At 38.2% G+C, this 16,080-nt stretch overlaps 1 protein-coding gene across 3 annotated transcripts in view; it reads right to left on the reverse strand.

Annotated features, from left to right (window-relative positions):
* The window catches only part of rhbdf1a (rhomboid 5 homolog 1a (Drosophila)), a 42,431-nt gene extending 35,439 nt beyond the window's left edge, over nt 1-6,992 (reverse strand). For all 3 annotated transcript variants that reach the window (XM_041778603.1, XM_041778602.1, XM_041778601.1), the window contains exon 1: nt 6,608-6,992. The gene's annotated coding sequence lies outside the window, so the exon portion shown is untranslated. The remainder of the gene's footprint in view (nt 1-6,607) is intronic.
* Between the last annotated feature and the right edge of the window lie 9,088 nt (nt 6,993-16,080).

Raw genomic sequence — 16,080 nt, forward strand, 5'->3', positions numbered from 1 at the left:
TTTTTTCAACTTTTAAGTGGTTCAAGTTCAGTAAGAACAAAAGAGCATTCAAATTGACTTAGATCCACCTCTTCTGGAAAATACAGTAAAAGACAAATCACAGAGGAGTCTAAAACACACCCTCAGAAAGCTGCTGCAGGGAGTATGTTGCACTGTGTGTGATTTTTATGAGATTGTCGTCCAGATATAACTATGTGTGTGTGCAGCTACATTCAGGGAATTTGCAGTCTGGCGGCACACAATGAGGATTCACAGCCTGTGGGTATGACGGCTGACTGTGCCAGAGACAGAGGGCGGGGAGAAGAGTAAAAGGGGGGGATGGAGGGAGGGGAGGAGGGCTATCCTATTTAAAACTGCACTCTCATGGCCGCTGTAACAGTGCTGGGATACTGTATCAGTCATGGTGCTCTTGGATGGGTCCTCTGGCCTTACAATGAGCTGTGAAAAGGTAAACAGACTAGTGCTGTTACATAATGCATTTTAGCACCTTTAAAATGTGGATTAACAAAAGGTATTGCATGGTAACTCAGAATAAGATGGTATAGGGCAGGACACAATACAATACATAGTCCTGTACCTGAATAAGCCATATTAATGCAAGGGGGTACACAGTGAAATGGATATACCGTACAGTTCTACTTGCTGGAGAAGGCTCTGCTCAAAAGATGCTCCCTGGGTTAGTCATGCAGTATGCTTGACTTTCAAGGGAGCACACAGCTAGAAACCCCTCTTATGGATAGATACATTTATAACAACGTGTTCTGAATACAATGAAATAAGCTCAAAGCAATTAAGCCATAGTAGCATGAATCTATATATGAGGGTGCAAAAAGCTTTATGCTTTTAAGGAGGAGGCTGGGGTGGAGGAGGTTAAGCAAGCAGTTGTTTTGCACCTCTATGACAGAGAGCACCATTTTTAATGTAAAACTATTATTTATTCAAAGCTAAATTTCTGACACCACCTCTATACAGGTCAGAAAAACAGCCTATAAAATGATGTACATTTTCTCCTGAACAACTTATTTTTTGGGGTCTGTGGACTTAGTTCATTATTTTAAATTCTGAACTATGGATGTGAACTAGTTCATTTTAAGCTGCATTCACTGAACTTGGAGCTTCCTCATTGTGAGTCTAAACTTGCACAACACTGACAATACAATATGGCTCAACACAACATGACACAATGCATTGCCAACAATGAGAATAATAGCAATATAATCATATTATCATACATCACTGAAGTCTGATCTGGAGTCCCCTTAAGGTGCTGGATAAATGTGTTTATTCACTGGAATTTTTTTAACTCATTTTCACGCTGTCAAACATCATCATCCTGTCAAGCGATTGAGAAATGACATGGTAAGTCAAACTTCGGGGGAAATCTGATTAAAGCTCCATGTCTAATAACTGCCCACATAGAGCACAAAAATGTATGTCTTAAGGCTCACTTACACTCTATCCGTGAAATCATGTATTGGCAATTTGTAGTAGGAAGGGGTGTCACAATACTTCATGATAGATAAAAAATCAATACAAATAAGGGATAAATCAAGTTCATGAAATTAAAAAGTATTTTTCTGTTAGGGCAATCATGGTAGCTATCACTGTAGCATTAGGGGGGTGAGGTAATTCCCCATCAAGACTGGTAATGTCATGGACTCATATGTTTGCCCTGCTCAAATAAAACCAAGCCAGGAAAGAGGTGGACAATGTTCTATAGATCTCAGAGTTTATATATATTTACAGCAACCTTATTCCAACATATCTAGTGTGTTAAGACACAAAGTTTGGATTTCACTTTACAGAAACTTTAATCAAAGTGTGCTGAAAGAGACATAGTATATGATCTATGCCATCAAAAAAATTAATGCACTAATTATGAACTCTAACTAATGCTTTAATACTGACAGCAATAATTGCAATAATCTTTTTGTTTAAAAAAAATCAATAATGTCTTTACGAAAAGAATTATCAGTGTTTAGATTTTTTAGAAATGAATTATTATTATTTTAGTATTACTTTTATTTTTATTTTTTTATTTATTTGTTTTTTCCTTTCCTTTCTACTACATTCCTTTTGATGATGACAGCCTTTTCTTCACATTTTTCCACCTAAAACTCAATAAAAACTTTTACCACATCAAAAAAAAAAAAAAATGCATTTTTTCTCTGTGTAACTTTTAAACTTAAAAATGCATTGTTTCACAAACCCAGTGACATGATACACATCCATGAACAGCTATATGAACAACTCTTGCGTTACTATATTGTGAATCATTCTATAAACTTGTGCAAAGTCTAAGGCATAACTTAGACTTTAGATAGTTTAAACAGCTTTATACAGAAAACAAGGTGCATTTCTTTCATCTGACTTTTTATGTGACCAAATGTTGTATTAATTGTTTTGTAAGCATGTGTAATTTAAAAAAATAACCCTTTGCCATGGGATTTCACATTGGCAAGACTACACAACTGCAACACACCTGACAGCGACATAAATATTTCCGTCTCAAGGCACCCGGTCAAGACAGATATTTATTGAGTTACCCTCTAAACACGCCCTCTGAGAGCGCTTCAAACTCAAAGCGGAAGATCAAAGTTCAAAGAGGCATTTCTTGCCTTTTGAGAAGAAACATGCAGCATTCCCACAGGCCAGGAAAATGAGCTTTGTCCTGAGGTTAACCAGCCTCAGACACCAAATCAAGTAGAAAAAAAAAGCTATGAGAGCAACAACACCCTGTAACTACTGTCCCTAAATTAGATGTTTTCATCCCTGCTTCAGCGTCATGTTGGCTTTAACCAAATAACTGTGAAAACAATTCATAGTAACCTGTATTTTCAACTTAACCACACCTCTGATTCCTCTCCAAAACTGTGTATCAAAAGATTTCTAGTAAATTCTGTGAATGGTGGTTCATGGATCTGTCAGGCTCATGACAGATGAGGTGCTGACTGAAAGAAGGGGCAGCGTGGGCTGCTGGCAGACGGAGGCCTTCAAGGCTCAGAGGTGGACCTGAAATAGCCCTGCTGCTGCATTATAGCATTACATCACAACTGACTTCACTGTCATGGCTGCCGCTGCATCATGCCAGCATTTAGATGTCATGGGACGTGAAACAATTGAATGCAACGGCTGTAAGTCACACAACTGAGGTGTGAGCATGGAAAGCAAGATTCAGCAATGCTATATGTATTTTTGAAAAAAATCTACTTCCAATGTATATTAGAATAAAAAACAATTAATAACCCATTTTTTGTTTGACTGTTTTCCCTCATAAAATGGTAGGATGTATCTCCTATTCTTTCTTGCACTGCACTCATAATTCTGTGTCTCTATTTTCCACGTACCACATCATTAACACGCAGGGAAAACCACAGTTCCCACTCCTGACAACTCTGTCAAAACCGCATCAACATCAAAGACAAAAAAGGTGTGAAATGATCGAGCACGAGCATGGTTTAAATCAAACACCGCCTCTGGGCTCTCTCACTATCAATCCCCATTCAAACTATACCTGACATGCTTTCAAGCTACGACATCTGCTCGAGCACAGTTGTGGGAACAGTTGTAACCGATATATTTGGCAGGAAGGCATGCTTATTGTCTTTAAAGTAGCAGAACAAGTTAGTTAACATGCTTGACCTCTCTAAATGCTGCTGCCATGCCCCATATTCACAAATCAATCGAGGAGACAGTTCACTGGAGCAGTTTTCACACAAAGCAGGCGCTGGATTTGCTGACAGAAGTCTGAAATAAAAAAAACATCTCAGGTATTCATGAATAATGTATTAATCATTATACACTAAAAAGGAACAGAAAGGGAAAGAGAAATACCAAAAAATGATGTTTTCATGACCTATAAGTTTTTTAAATGTGCCATATTTCCTGCGCTTAGCTTTTGCAAAAGTGATAGAATAGCCTGAAACATTATCACCAGTGGTGGATTTAGTAATTTTGGGCCCAAGGCAAACACAGCTATGCCCCCCACCATTGGTTGCTCTCCCCCCTTTTAAATTCTTACTTATCAAAGAAAGTTCTACTTGGAACATGATGTAAAAGCAACCAGAAATTCCTGTTTAGCAATGTTTTTTTGTATATAAATGTCCGGGCTCATCAGAACTATCTAGTTATAAATGTAAATGTTAATGTTAATAACAATAAATATTTACACAGAGGAAAAACTATTTTGTTCACTTTAATATTTTTTTTTTTGGTCATGCACCAGTTGACAGAAATTTTTCAAAATGTGGCCAAATATATATATTTGATAATCCATTTGCATAGTATTTATTATAAAATAGCTGTTAAGAGAACAGTGACACTATATGACTTGCGTTTAGTGTGTTTAAAGGGCAAGTTTTTTTTTTCTAAAAAAACAAACAAACAAAAAGCAGGTCAAATTCACACAAATATTTGAAATGTATAATTTATAGCTTGCTTTTATGCCACTATAGCAGATGTCTGGGTCCCAGACATCTGCCTACCCTTGCCTAATGGTGAAGTCTCTGTACGTGACCATTTATACCAAAGATAGCCAGACAGACTGCATAGCAGCCTCATAGCCTCACTATATAGTATTTTTTTCTTTAACGTATGTTTAGGGCAAATTTCTACCTGGTTATTAAAATGTGTGAAGTGAAGTCCTTCTGGTAAACAACATCAGCAAGTGAACAAATTTTTTACTCATGATGTGTTTGCTGGTGAAACAGCCTGGGGTTATTTGACAAAAGCATGTGCTCAGCACTCACACACTGTTCAGTGAGGCTCATTTCATCTGTTATGAGGGAGAGCGTCCTGTCCAGATGAGACTGAAGAAAATGACTAACAATCACAAGAAGTATGCTGATGTCCAGGAAAAAGGCTGATTTCAAAGGTTCTTCTAGGAAGTCTGGAGCTGCTATGTAATCCAACTGAGAACTACAATCTGGACATCAGAGACTGTGTCCCTGCCTTTGGGTGGATCATCTTGAAGTGATTAGGCCACATATGAAAAACATCATAGTGGCGAAGTTAAATAATGATGCCTGCTTTGATAGGTATGAAAAGAAAGTCTCTTGAAGAATGAATTAAGGTGTTGCATAACAACTGAGCGTAAAATCCTGCACTGGCTGTGGCTCTTTTGAAGGCAACACCATGAAGCAGTCATACAAGATTGTGCACTTGGCTAGACTGACAGACAGATACCGCGCCATGAGTCATGCAGGCATGACTACAGTGTGGCCCCCCTTCAGTAGCCCCTCTGAAAAACTCACATACCAGCCAGTCAACACAGACCGGCCTGGATGGTCCACCTGCCTCAGCAGAGCTACACCCGGCTCTCTCCAAGTATCACGTACCCACATGCACCCACATAAACACACGCACACAGTGGGAATATTGGAGGAGATACAGAGGATGCCAGTCACTATCACACATAGAGGCCTTGCTTTATTGGTGTGATTACATCATCCTGAGCCATGATACCCCTCCCTCCATGTGATACAGTTTCAGGAACACCGGGCACACAAACCAGGCCATGTGGTCCTGTGTCCTGTCTGCCAAAATAACTCAGCAGTTTCTATTACAGTACGTCCACAGTTTCGCTTCAATCCAGCCAGGTATTGTAGGACGTAACCTTCTCCCTGACAACAGGTTTTGTTGATGTCACTGAGCTTTCATCCTCAGATGAGTCAAATCTAGACATTCAGGTGGCCTCTCCATGCGTGTGATTTTGTGGAATTTGTGCCCTTTGTGACTGTCTGCCAATGACTCAATTCAAGTCACCGTGTGTTAAACCACAATTCAGAGGAAAACAGAGATCTGATGAGGAAAACGGTAGAATACTTCCAGTTCAAAGGGGTCAAAAGGTTAATTCTGTTTGCACCCACATATTCACCTCTTATTTGTGAGATGCTAATTTGTTGATAAATGTATATAGGGGGATGAATAGGAGGAGGAGGGAGAGTATGAAGGAGGGAAGTAGTTGGAAGAGGATGACAAAGATGCATGAGGTCATGGTGTGACTTTAAGTGTGATGTGTTGCAAAATCGCTCAAAACCCCATAGGGTGATTGCGTCCTTTCTTACAGCTAAGCCTCTATGTTTTACACCAGTCTCCAGATATCTGACATGATATTAAACCTTTTAAATTAAGCTTGTGTTCTCTATAGCGTGGTTGGTTTAAAAAGAGGGGGATAACTTTTGAGTTGGTACAAGTTTGTGTAAAATAAGTAGCCTGACTGACTCTATGCCTGTGTCCTATTGTTGTAAATGAGGCTTATTTCACACTGCATTGGTTCCATTTCAGCATCTCTTTCACAGAAACAGCAGTATACTACACGCTTTAAAAGGTGATTAGGCCTAAAGGTGCTTAAAGGTACACCCCATAAGCACTTAAATAGCGTACCTTCTTTATAAACTTCACTAAAAGCAGTAAAATGACCAGCGCATTCTGACTTGGCTAAGCCTTCATGTGAAGGATTCCCATGTTGACCAACTGACCAGAAATTCAATCGACTAGAATAAGCCCGTGCCTCCTCCACGATCACGACGCGCAAGCGCTTCCTCCGGTGGCTGCCTTCCGTATGGCAGACCGCAGGAGACATTCATAAAATAATGGCACAACTTACCCTCAGAGCAGCCGGCTCAGATGATCTCCAGCAGTAAAAAAAAATCCGACTTCACAGATTTTTTCCTCCAGGCAGCTAATGAGTGATTTGTCACATCATCCTGATAGCAGCCGGAATAAACGCGCTTCTTTTCCCAAGCTCGCAGATGTTTTTTTAAGCCCAGCCCGGTGCCGTGGTGTTAAATCTGGTCACTCCTGATCACAGCAGCAGCAGCAGAGGCAGTCCAAGCTGATGTATGAGGCCGATAAATGTGGCTGCCGTCCGGTTCTCTGCTCCCCACCTACGGATAGAGCATTCCTACACTGCTCCATGGATCGACCCGGGCTAAGTTTTCTTCTGCCGGTTGTAGGCTAATTCAGTTTGACGGAGAGTCAGCCCCGCCCTGGACTGGAGACGGTCTGTGGAGAAGGCGAGCCCGTCAAGGTCTTTAACCAATCGGTGTGTACACAGGGAGGCGCTGCTTCTCCTGGTCAACGCCGGTGACTAAGCGATACTCAGCTAGACCAGAGCGGGTTTTAGGGGTTCAAAGCGTGGCTTGACTCTCTCATGCTACCGTGACTCAACCTATTATGGATAATCTACATGAAAGCCTCTCTAATTAGCCAGCTGTGGGCCCACTTTCATTTAAATTTTAGCTTAATTGGACAATTTAGCCTTTAATTATCGTTTAATCAGGCTAATGTAAGACGTGGGTGAATTAAAGCTATTAGGTTCAGTTTATTCGTCTCCCTTAAGTATTTTGTTGAACATGGAATTTAATATTTTCATGTGGGTTACAAAATAAGAAAAATAATGATCATAATGTTACACATTTATATTCATGGTGAAGCCTCAGGCTTATTTATTGTAGCAACACGATAAGTTTTCCTTAGAGTCTCATTTGGGTCTATTATATTAAAGGTACGTTGTGTAATATTTAGCCTAGCAGCATTTAGCAAAGCAAATTTGGAAAAACCGTATTTAGTATTTATTAGTAGGCCTCTCTAAATTCTTTTTAATCACCCTGAATATATATAATAATCTTATAATAAGCTCTTTTATATATACATGGGGAAGGCACTCTCCATGGACTAAATTTTCGCATGTTTCCATGCTCTTCAGTACCACAGAATGGACCAAATAATTAGAAAGTATATTTTTTTTATTTTTATGTGATTAAACATTTATTTAGATAGGCCTACTTTTAAATATTATGTTTCCATTTTACCTAGTTTGTTCCATTAAATGCTGCCAAGCTAAATATTGCACACTGCACCTTTAAGAATTACATTGTGCCTAATATTATCAGCCTATTTAACACCCCTCGGTATTATTATAAGGATCCTATGTACCTCTGTTTTTGTTTTGCTCAAAGTTTAAAATTTGTGTGACCAGATAAACTGTTATGAGATCAAGAATGCAAGTGAGCCATGGCCAAGATGGGCAGCAGTATGACATGAAATTGTGGCTAACAAACAACATAAAAATCAACAAGTGTATAGGTCACAGTACAGAAAGTCAGGTTAAAAGCATTACCTGCTGTATCCTCCTCCAATGCATTTAATTTACTTATAAATGATGTAAAGCAAGGGTCATCTACTACATTTGTATGAGGGTCAGATTTTGTCTGTACAGGGGCTTTGGGGCCCAGACTTTTAAATTACCTTGAACAAAATAAATATTTGTTGCACATACATATTTTGGAATATTTTTTTCTTTCAAAAAGTCAGTAGTTTTTAAGCATTAAAAGAGATAAGTCCATATTGCTTATCTGCAATCAAAATATTTTAACATACTTACCTCCACCAAGGAGATTATGTGATCGGCAGGGTTTGTTTGTTTGTTAGTTTCTCTGTTTGTTAGCAACATAACTCAAAAAGTTACGGACGGATTTTGATGAAATTTTCAGGAAATGTCAAAAATGGCATAAGGAAGAACTAATTAGATTTTGGGAGTGATCCAGATCACCGTCTGGATACAGGAAATTTTTTAAAGGATTCTTTACTATTGGGAGATGGGGCTAATGACGGAGGTCTGCTCTAGATTGTCATGCTGCCCACCACTCATTCAGAAAAATCACACTCTCCAAGACCCTAGAGTGAAAAGTTGACACGAAAAACAACAACAGATTGAATCAAGGCTGGACTGATATGTACTTATCATGCTTCGTGTATACTCATTATAGCTGATAAGTGGATTTCTGTTAAAAAAAAAAAAAATGGATCAGACGTTAAGAAATTCCTGATAAAACTGTTGCAGTCTTGGTTGTTTTGGGTTTACTTTGATTGTTGTAGGGATTTAAAGACAAAAGATACCAAAAACCACAACATCTATTTTCAGCCTCATATTTTCTGAATTTATTTGTCTTTTTGGGGCCAGATGGGGAGTGTCTTGGGGCCTGATATGGCCCCCAGGCCACCATTTGATATAAAGAAACTAGTTCATCCAGACCCAAATCACGCAAGATACAGGAGCCGAAACCCCTTACTTTTCATTTCTCAATATACTTTGGGAACAGATAGAAAGACTCAGTCATGACATGGGTTAATATGCTAAAGCTTTTTACATGTATTTTCATGTACTCTAACAGTAAATTAAATTTAAAAACACAAGTCAAATACAGGTTTCCACCTAAAAATACAATAGTAGAAATGCAAGTATTTCTTATTTATATCACGCAATTGCTTTCAAAATTTGTGCTTATATTGTTATTTACAAAACATCATGCATTACCCAGTGAGTAGATTCTTTTTTTGACCTAAGCATTCAAATCTTTAATCTAAACTTGAAGATGAAAAGATAGCATGTTACTTGTTCAAGAAGCATTTTGACTAAAAAAGCCATTCATCTGATACAAAGGTAAGTATGTTTGCCCACCAATAATCAATAATTGCAGACCTATTGTCACCCTTTCCTGTCATCAGTAAAATAATTATCTAACTGCATTAGTAAAAGTGATCAAAGACCTGAAAATCAACAGTGATTCTAACAAACCTTCCATCCTTGTACTAAACTTAAGTTCTGCTTTTAATACAGTTAACCATAACATCCTATTACACTGAGCAATCACTTTGGCCTATCAAAATCTGTCCTTCAGTGGTTCACATCATACCTGAAAGAACTTGCCAACTTGCTAATTTTACATCTGACAATTTTAGAATTATTGTGAGGTGCCACAAGGGTTGGGTCTTGGATCACTGCTGTTAAGTCGCTACATGACACTCCTGGGTTTCATCATACTTTACCTACACCGATGATGCTCAGCTGTTTCACTTGCTCCTGATGTTCTTTGTCCTGTATATAACTTTAGATGCATTGATGAAATTAGTGAATGGATGTCTCATGATTTTTTTACAACTATGCAAAGACAAAACTGAGGCAAGAGTTCATCTCCATTCCATCATCATTTCCCCTACAGCACTGTCAGCATGTCAGAAATCTTGGTGTCATCTTTGATTCTAATCTGAACTTCTATAACCACATAACATCTATTACAAAAACTGCATCCTACCACCTGAAAACATGTCTAAACTGAGATACTTTATGTCTTAATCTGACTCTGAAAAGCTGGTTCATGCATTTATACGCATGCATTTAATATCCAGCTGGATTGCTGCAATGCCCTCTTTGCTGGAGTTCCTAAAAAGTCAATAGGAAGACTGCAGCTCATCCAAAACAATGCAGCCAGAGTGTTAACAGCATCCCAATATCTTTCTGATTTCCTTACTGACTGGGATCCAATCAGACCCCTCAGATCATCAGGCATGGGCCTCCTGAATGTACCTAAAATTGAAACTAAATGGTGAAGGGGTTTTTAGTCACTATGGGACTGTCCTCTGGAACAAACAGCCTGCTGACATGAGGTCTGTTGAAACACTTAGTTCTTTCAAAAGTGGCTTTAAAGCACTGCTTTTCTCTCAAGCATTGCCTGTTAATTTATCTTTGTGTGCAGAATCTTGCATGGATATAAGTACGCTCTTTTGTAGGAGACCCAAACGCTATATGCAAAAAGCTGTACAGATTGGTGCAGGATGCATCCAAGATTACTTATTATGCATGGAATTTTTGTTTTTCTTCACTCACTGTGTATCTTTGTTTTTTGTTTTGTGTCCGTTTTTTATCTTCTGTAATGCACATTGAGTTTATATTTGTACTGAATGTGAGATATAAATAAAATTGAATTGAATTAAACAGTTTGGATGTAAATACTATAAAAAGTGCCAAATATTCAACTCTTATGGAATATGGTTCAAATCAGCCATTTTCTTTTGATTTATTGTGCATCATGCATTGCATTGGCAAACCTTTGTTATGCATGAAAAATAAGCACATATATAATGAAGAATTCTTTATTTTATGTTTTCAGCAGAATTATACTCAGAAATGTTCTGACTTTTATATAACCACTTAGAAGTCTGGGTGAAATGAGTCAAAAACTCTTATCCAGGTATTCCCAAATTAAATTGGATGCTATGTTTGAGTACAAGCACAAACAAGGTGTCTTTAGAAAGAAAGGTTTCTTCCTAAACTGTCAGACTACTTAAAGCTGCTACTGGTGTTGAGTAATACAACAAAAAACAAAATAGTTTTTTCCTTTCTGAATTTGTATTGTGAATCAGAGGTCTATAGATGACTGTAGCTGGGATGTATTAGCAGTACAATTCAACTGGACCAAAGCATGAAGCCTTAGATAGTTTAGGTTCAAAGTTGATAACAACAGAACAGAAAATGAGTTTTTCACACCTGTTTTTATGAGGAAAAGTCCAGGAGTTTCATACTGGACGCTCCAAAAAGGATCAAAGTTGGCAAATATTTTGCTAAATAGCATTGCCTGGAAAAAATACATTATTACAGCAAATACAGAGGATTATTGAGAACAACGTCAAATTTAAAATAATATGAAATGGCCAGTGGATCTTTATGAAGGCAACCCTGTTTGGACTAAATATTTAACTGTATTTAGACTGTGTGGACTCTTTCTGATGCAGTAAAACTGTTTTTTGATGGAATATATTGTCACTTTTATTAGTTTTTCTCTGTTATCTGACAAATTCATTAATTGTGTCTGCTGTAGTGGTTTTATCCTGATATGGTCATAATCCTGACAATCTAATCTGAGTAAATTGTGCATGCAATAAATAAGAATTTATCATTTGTGGCAAAAGAACGGACATAACAGAGAAAGGTTTTTTTTTATGTTATTTTTATAAGTTCATTCTATCCCAGAGTATTCAAATATGTGAAGATGGTACATTTTAGTTATGATGCTCTTCTAAGAGGTCATGGCTAGTATATATTTAAGATTTTGGAAAGTCCTGTGGTTCTGTAGTCTGAAAAAAAGATGCTTCAAAACATATTTACCAGCTATGATTGCTTTATCTGATTAAAGATGCCCCGTATTGGTATTTGCCTGTGGCCTCTAAATTACTAAAACCACCCTTGATAACATCCAGTGTAATACAATCTAGGGATGGGTCTGTTTGTAAATGGCTAATCTTCAAACTTCATTTTCAAGTAGTAGAAAATCTACAGAGCTCAAGGGAATTTTATCTGCATTTAAAAGAAAGATTATGTATAGAAGCCTTTAATTCTTCAGTTTAATAAGAAATAAGACTATAATTCAACAGCAGCTTCAGAATCATGTAACCTTCCGCTGATAAAGATTTTCATTAGACACAAAGCCCCTTTTACTGCATAGAGTAATACTGCTGCTCCATCTAATGAAAAGACCATTTCAGTGCATTCCATCACGGTTTCACTGAAAGCTCACAGCCACCTGGGAAAATTCTCCAGGAGAGAGATGGATGTGAGGAAGCAGAGGCTTTCTGAGGCGCTGACAGGGGGCACCAAGTAAGCACTTCTCCTCAGATGAGGTTTCGAGGCACAGGCGGCTCAGGTTCCTGGAAACGTCTCCTTCGTGGCTGCTTTGATGTGCTCCTTGATTAAGACCAATCCTACAGTAGATGTGGCAGTCAGTGAAGGTCTGCTATAACAATAAAGGAAGGTATAATGTGATCCCATTTTTCTGCTGTCAGGGCCACTATTTGTTTGTATTCAAAAATAAGTGATTACTTGAGTGCCTGAGTTTTTGAGTTAATTCTCTTGTAGGTAGCGGATGATTAAATTTTCAGACAATCTAGACAGGAATTTAAACCAGACTTTTACAATAAAAACTCACGTTCAAATCCTGCATTCCAGATTCGAGACATCCAATCGGGACAGGTTCAAGTAGAGTACATTATTTTTAAGCTCCTGATGATAACATTAACTGATTTTGAAACTGACCAAAATTAATATTAATCTGTCTGTATGGAAGACAAAACAAACAAGACGATTAATAGAAAGACTAGTCATCTTTCAACAAGTTGGTCCATCATTTCTAACCCAATTTTTTACTTTGTGTTTAATCACTTCCATGGCTGTGCTTGTTGCGCTTTCTTCTTCTGTCAGCTTCCTGATTGGCTGTTTGATATGATAATCCACAGAGTGTGTGTACAGCTGTCCTTGGTGCCCAGTTGGCTGGACCCCTTACAAACCCAGAACCTGGGCTCTCCTCAGATGGGGTTATTTTGTGATATCGATGCATGTTTGGTGGATCAGTAGCATTGGAGCTAGCATCCTGGCTAACAGTTACCCCAATTTGGAGCTCAAACATGTGTCAAGACATTATTTAGTTCTGATATTTAAATGTCTTAAATGTGCCACTTTTACACCCATTTTGACACATTTTTTGACATTAGTACTATTTTTACCTCTTATGACCAATTTTGCCACCTGTCATCAAAGTTGTCACTTTTGTGACATTCTAACCTCTTTTCACTACCTTTCTGCCCATTTTGAAACTTTAAAATGCTTTTCACCATTTCCCTCCCATTTTGCCTTTGGTAACCATTTTTTTGCCACTTTTACCCCAACTTTTGTCACTTTTTTCTGTCATTCTTTGCCACTTAAAACACATTCTTGCCATTTTTTTTTACCTTTTTGTGTCTTTTAGCAATTGTTCAGTTATGTTTCCCTAAACATAATGATTTATTGGTTGTGTTGGTTCCTCCTACCTTTTTCTCTGGCATCCTGACATTTGTTTACATCGTGGCGTATTCAGAAAGTCTGACACTACTTTTCAAAGGGTTTAGTCAATGTCACTGACATAGCACAGGGGGTAAAGAGGGTACTGACTACCTGGGCCCACAGTTGGGAGGGGCCCTTGAGATGTCTGCAATAAAAATTGTGTTTTTATTTATTTTTCTTAGTAATTAATGTCATGATTGAATCAAAAGCAACAAATAAATTGGTCAACAGACTCACTTCTATATCAAATAGCGCAAAACACAATACTAGGGGGTCCTGCTCGTCCCTTAAAACTGTCCAAATGACCAGTGCTGCAAAATAATGCAAATAAATTCAATTAAACCATAGTAAAATTATTGCTCATAAATGGGGAAATTGTAATTCAAAAATACATTAAAATGCAGAGATATCTGTAAATATTGCAACATCTGTTGCTTGGCTAGCCAGTTAAGGAGGGCCCTGTGTAATATTCTTTCTGGGGGCCTAAAATCCCTAGCTACGCCCCTGGTCAATGTGCATATACACATTATAAACATTATCAAAATTAAGGTCATTATTTTTAAGGGCTTTACATTTTAAAAAATGCTATAGCTTGATTTATTACAGCATAAATAAATAAATGAATAAAATACTTTTTTTTTTTGTTCCTTTGATGTGATTTACTTTACCATGGACCATGATTTTCCTCACCTCCATTGGTCCCACATTTGGCTGGACCCCAGAAAACTCTCCCCTTTATCCCCCCTTGTGGATGGACTTGCCCCCAATGCAATACGATTTCTGATCATTAATATTGAACATATTTTCATATCATACTGATCATCCTCCAAACTGAATGGGGAGGGTGAAATCTCTTTTAACACACATTACACCACAAGAATCTGGCAAGATCATCTTTAGAACCAAGAAATAATCAGGCTTCGTCTGATTTTCGTCAGAAGAAGAGAGCTGGACACAAAATTGGCTCTGTTTTCTAAGTTTCTATCCTGCTTACACTTGCAGGACAACATTATGAGTTAAGAGGTTTCCCTGTGCTGACAGTGGGCGCCTGATTCATCACGCAGATAGTTCTTCAAATGAGCTTGAGAGCATATTTTCAAATAAACATGAGATACCTGTGACCCACTGAAAGGATAAGCAGTGAAGAAATCCTTAAACCCAGTTAAGCCTTTAATATTGGCCTCAACAAGTCAACTGTGCAGACCGATGGGCAGCAAGAAGCCTGCACTTCACCAGAGTTGATCAAGTGTGAACCCCTTTTCACCGGTGTTTATTTCAGCTGGTCCCATGACACCCCTGGAGGGCTGAACAGGGCGTCCCAGGGTCACCCCCTCCATACCAACACAGAGACTTTCTTTACCTTACCCACCCTTTCATGGCTGTCAAAGCCCAAATGGCACTGCTCAACAAAACCAGCCTGCTTACTGCCATAGTATAACCAAAACTGAAAGTACCTATTATTATTGTTGATAGTTTTATTAATAATAATCTTGAAGCCTAAGTGAATTTGAGCAATGGGACCGTTTTTATTCTAAATTTTGAAAGTGGAAAATAACTATTGAAAATCATATTGATGGAATAAATAAAAGTTATGAAGTAAACATAAACAAAGCAAACTATCACAAAACTGTGCTTAGAGCTTTAAAAAGACTGAGTTGGTTTGATATCGGGCCCCCAGTGGATATAGTGGTTCATCTTATCTCTATGCTCATCTAATCTTTTACAGATTTTCTGGTTTTAAAAAGTTCTTGCCCTTCTTTGTTTTATGACTCAAGAGTATCATTTAGTGGGAAAATGTTTTAAGAAGGCTGTTTCTTCTGCATCCTGAAACCGTATCATCTGGCATCGACCCCGCAGCAATGTTTCAGTCAAGTTACAAAATAAGTTACAATGACTTTTGTTGGTCAGAAAGAGGCACTAGTATTCATTTCAGACTGTTTTGTAACCAGCTGAAAACGTCTCATAAAGAACTCTAAGACCTGTTCAATATTTCAGTAAACATATTTCAATCAGGAGAGACTTAATATGAGTTTACCAGTCATTTATTTTACAAGTTTGGAAATGTGACATGTCCATGACTCCATCACAATATCTTTATGAAGTTGAAGAAGTAGTGGGGCTGACAGCAGGATAGGATACCACCCTATGGGGTCTAGACACTGGTGGTGGTGATAAAAAGAGTAGGATAAGATGAGGAGAGGACTTCCGAGGAGCTTGACCCAGACACTAATGAGGTGACCTGGAGGTGGCAATGAAGAGATGCAGGTTGGCATGAAGAAGCTGGGCATAGACTCCGATGATATGACTTGGAAGCAGGGATGAAGAGATGTAAGATTTGGACCTGGACACAGTTGAGCTGTAATGGAAGTAGCTGGGGTGGAGGAGGGTTGCAACGGTCCAACCGAAACAATAGACTGGATGCGGAG

The sequence above is a fragment of the Cheilinus undulatus genome, linkage group 21 (genome assembly GCF_018320785.1).
Source record: "Cheilinus undulatus linkage group 21, ASM1832078v1, whole genome shotgun sequence".
In the NCBI taxonomy this organism is placed as follows: Eukaryota; Metazoa; Chordata; class Actinopteri; order Labriformes; family Labridae; genus Cheilinus; species Cheilinus undulatus.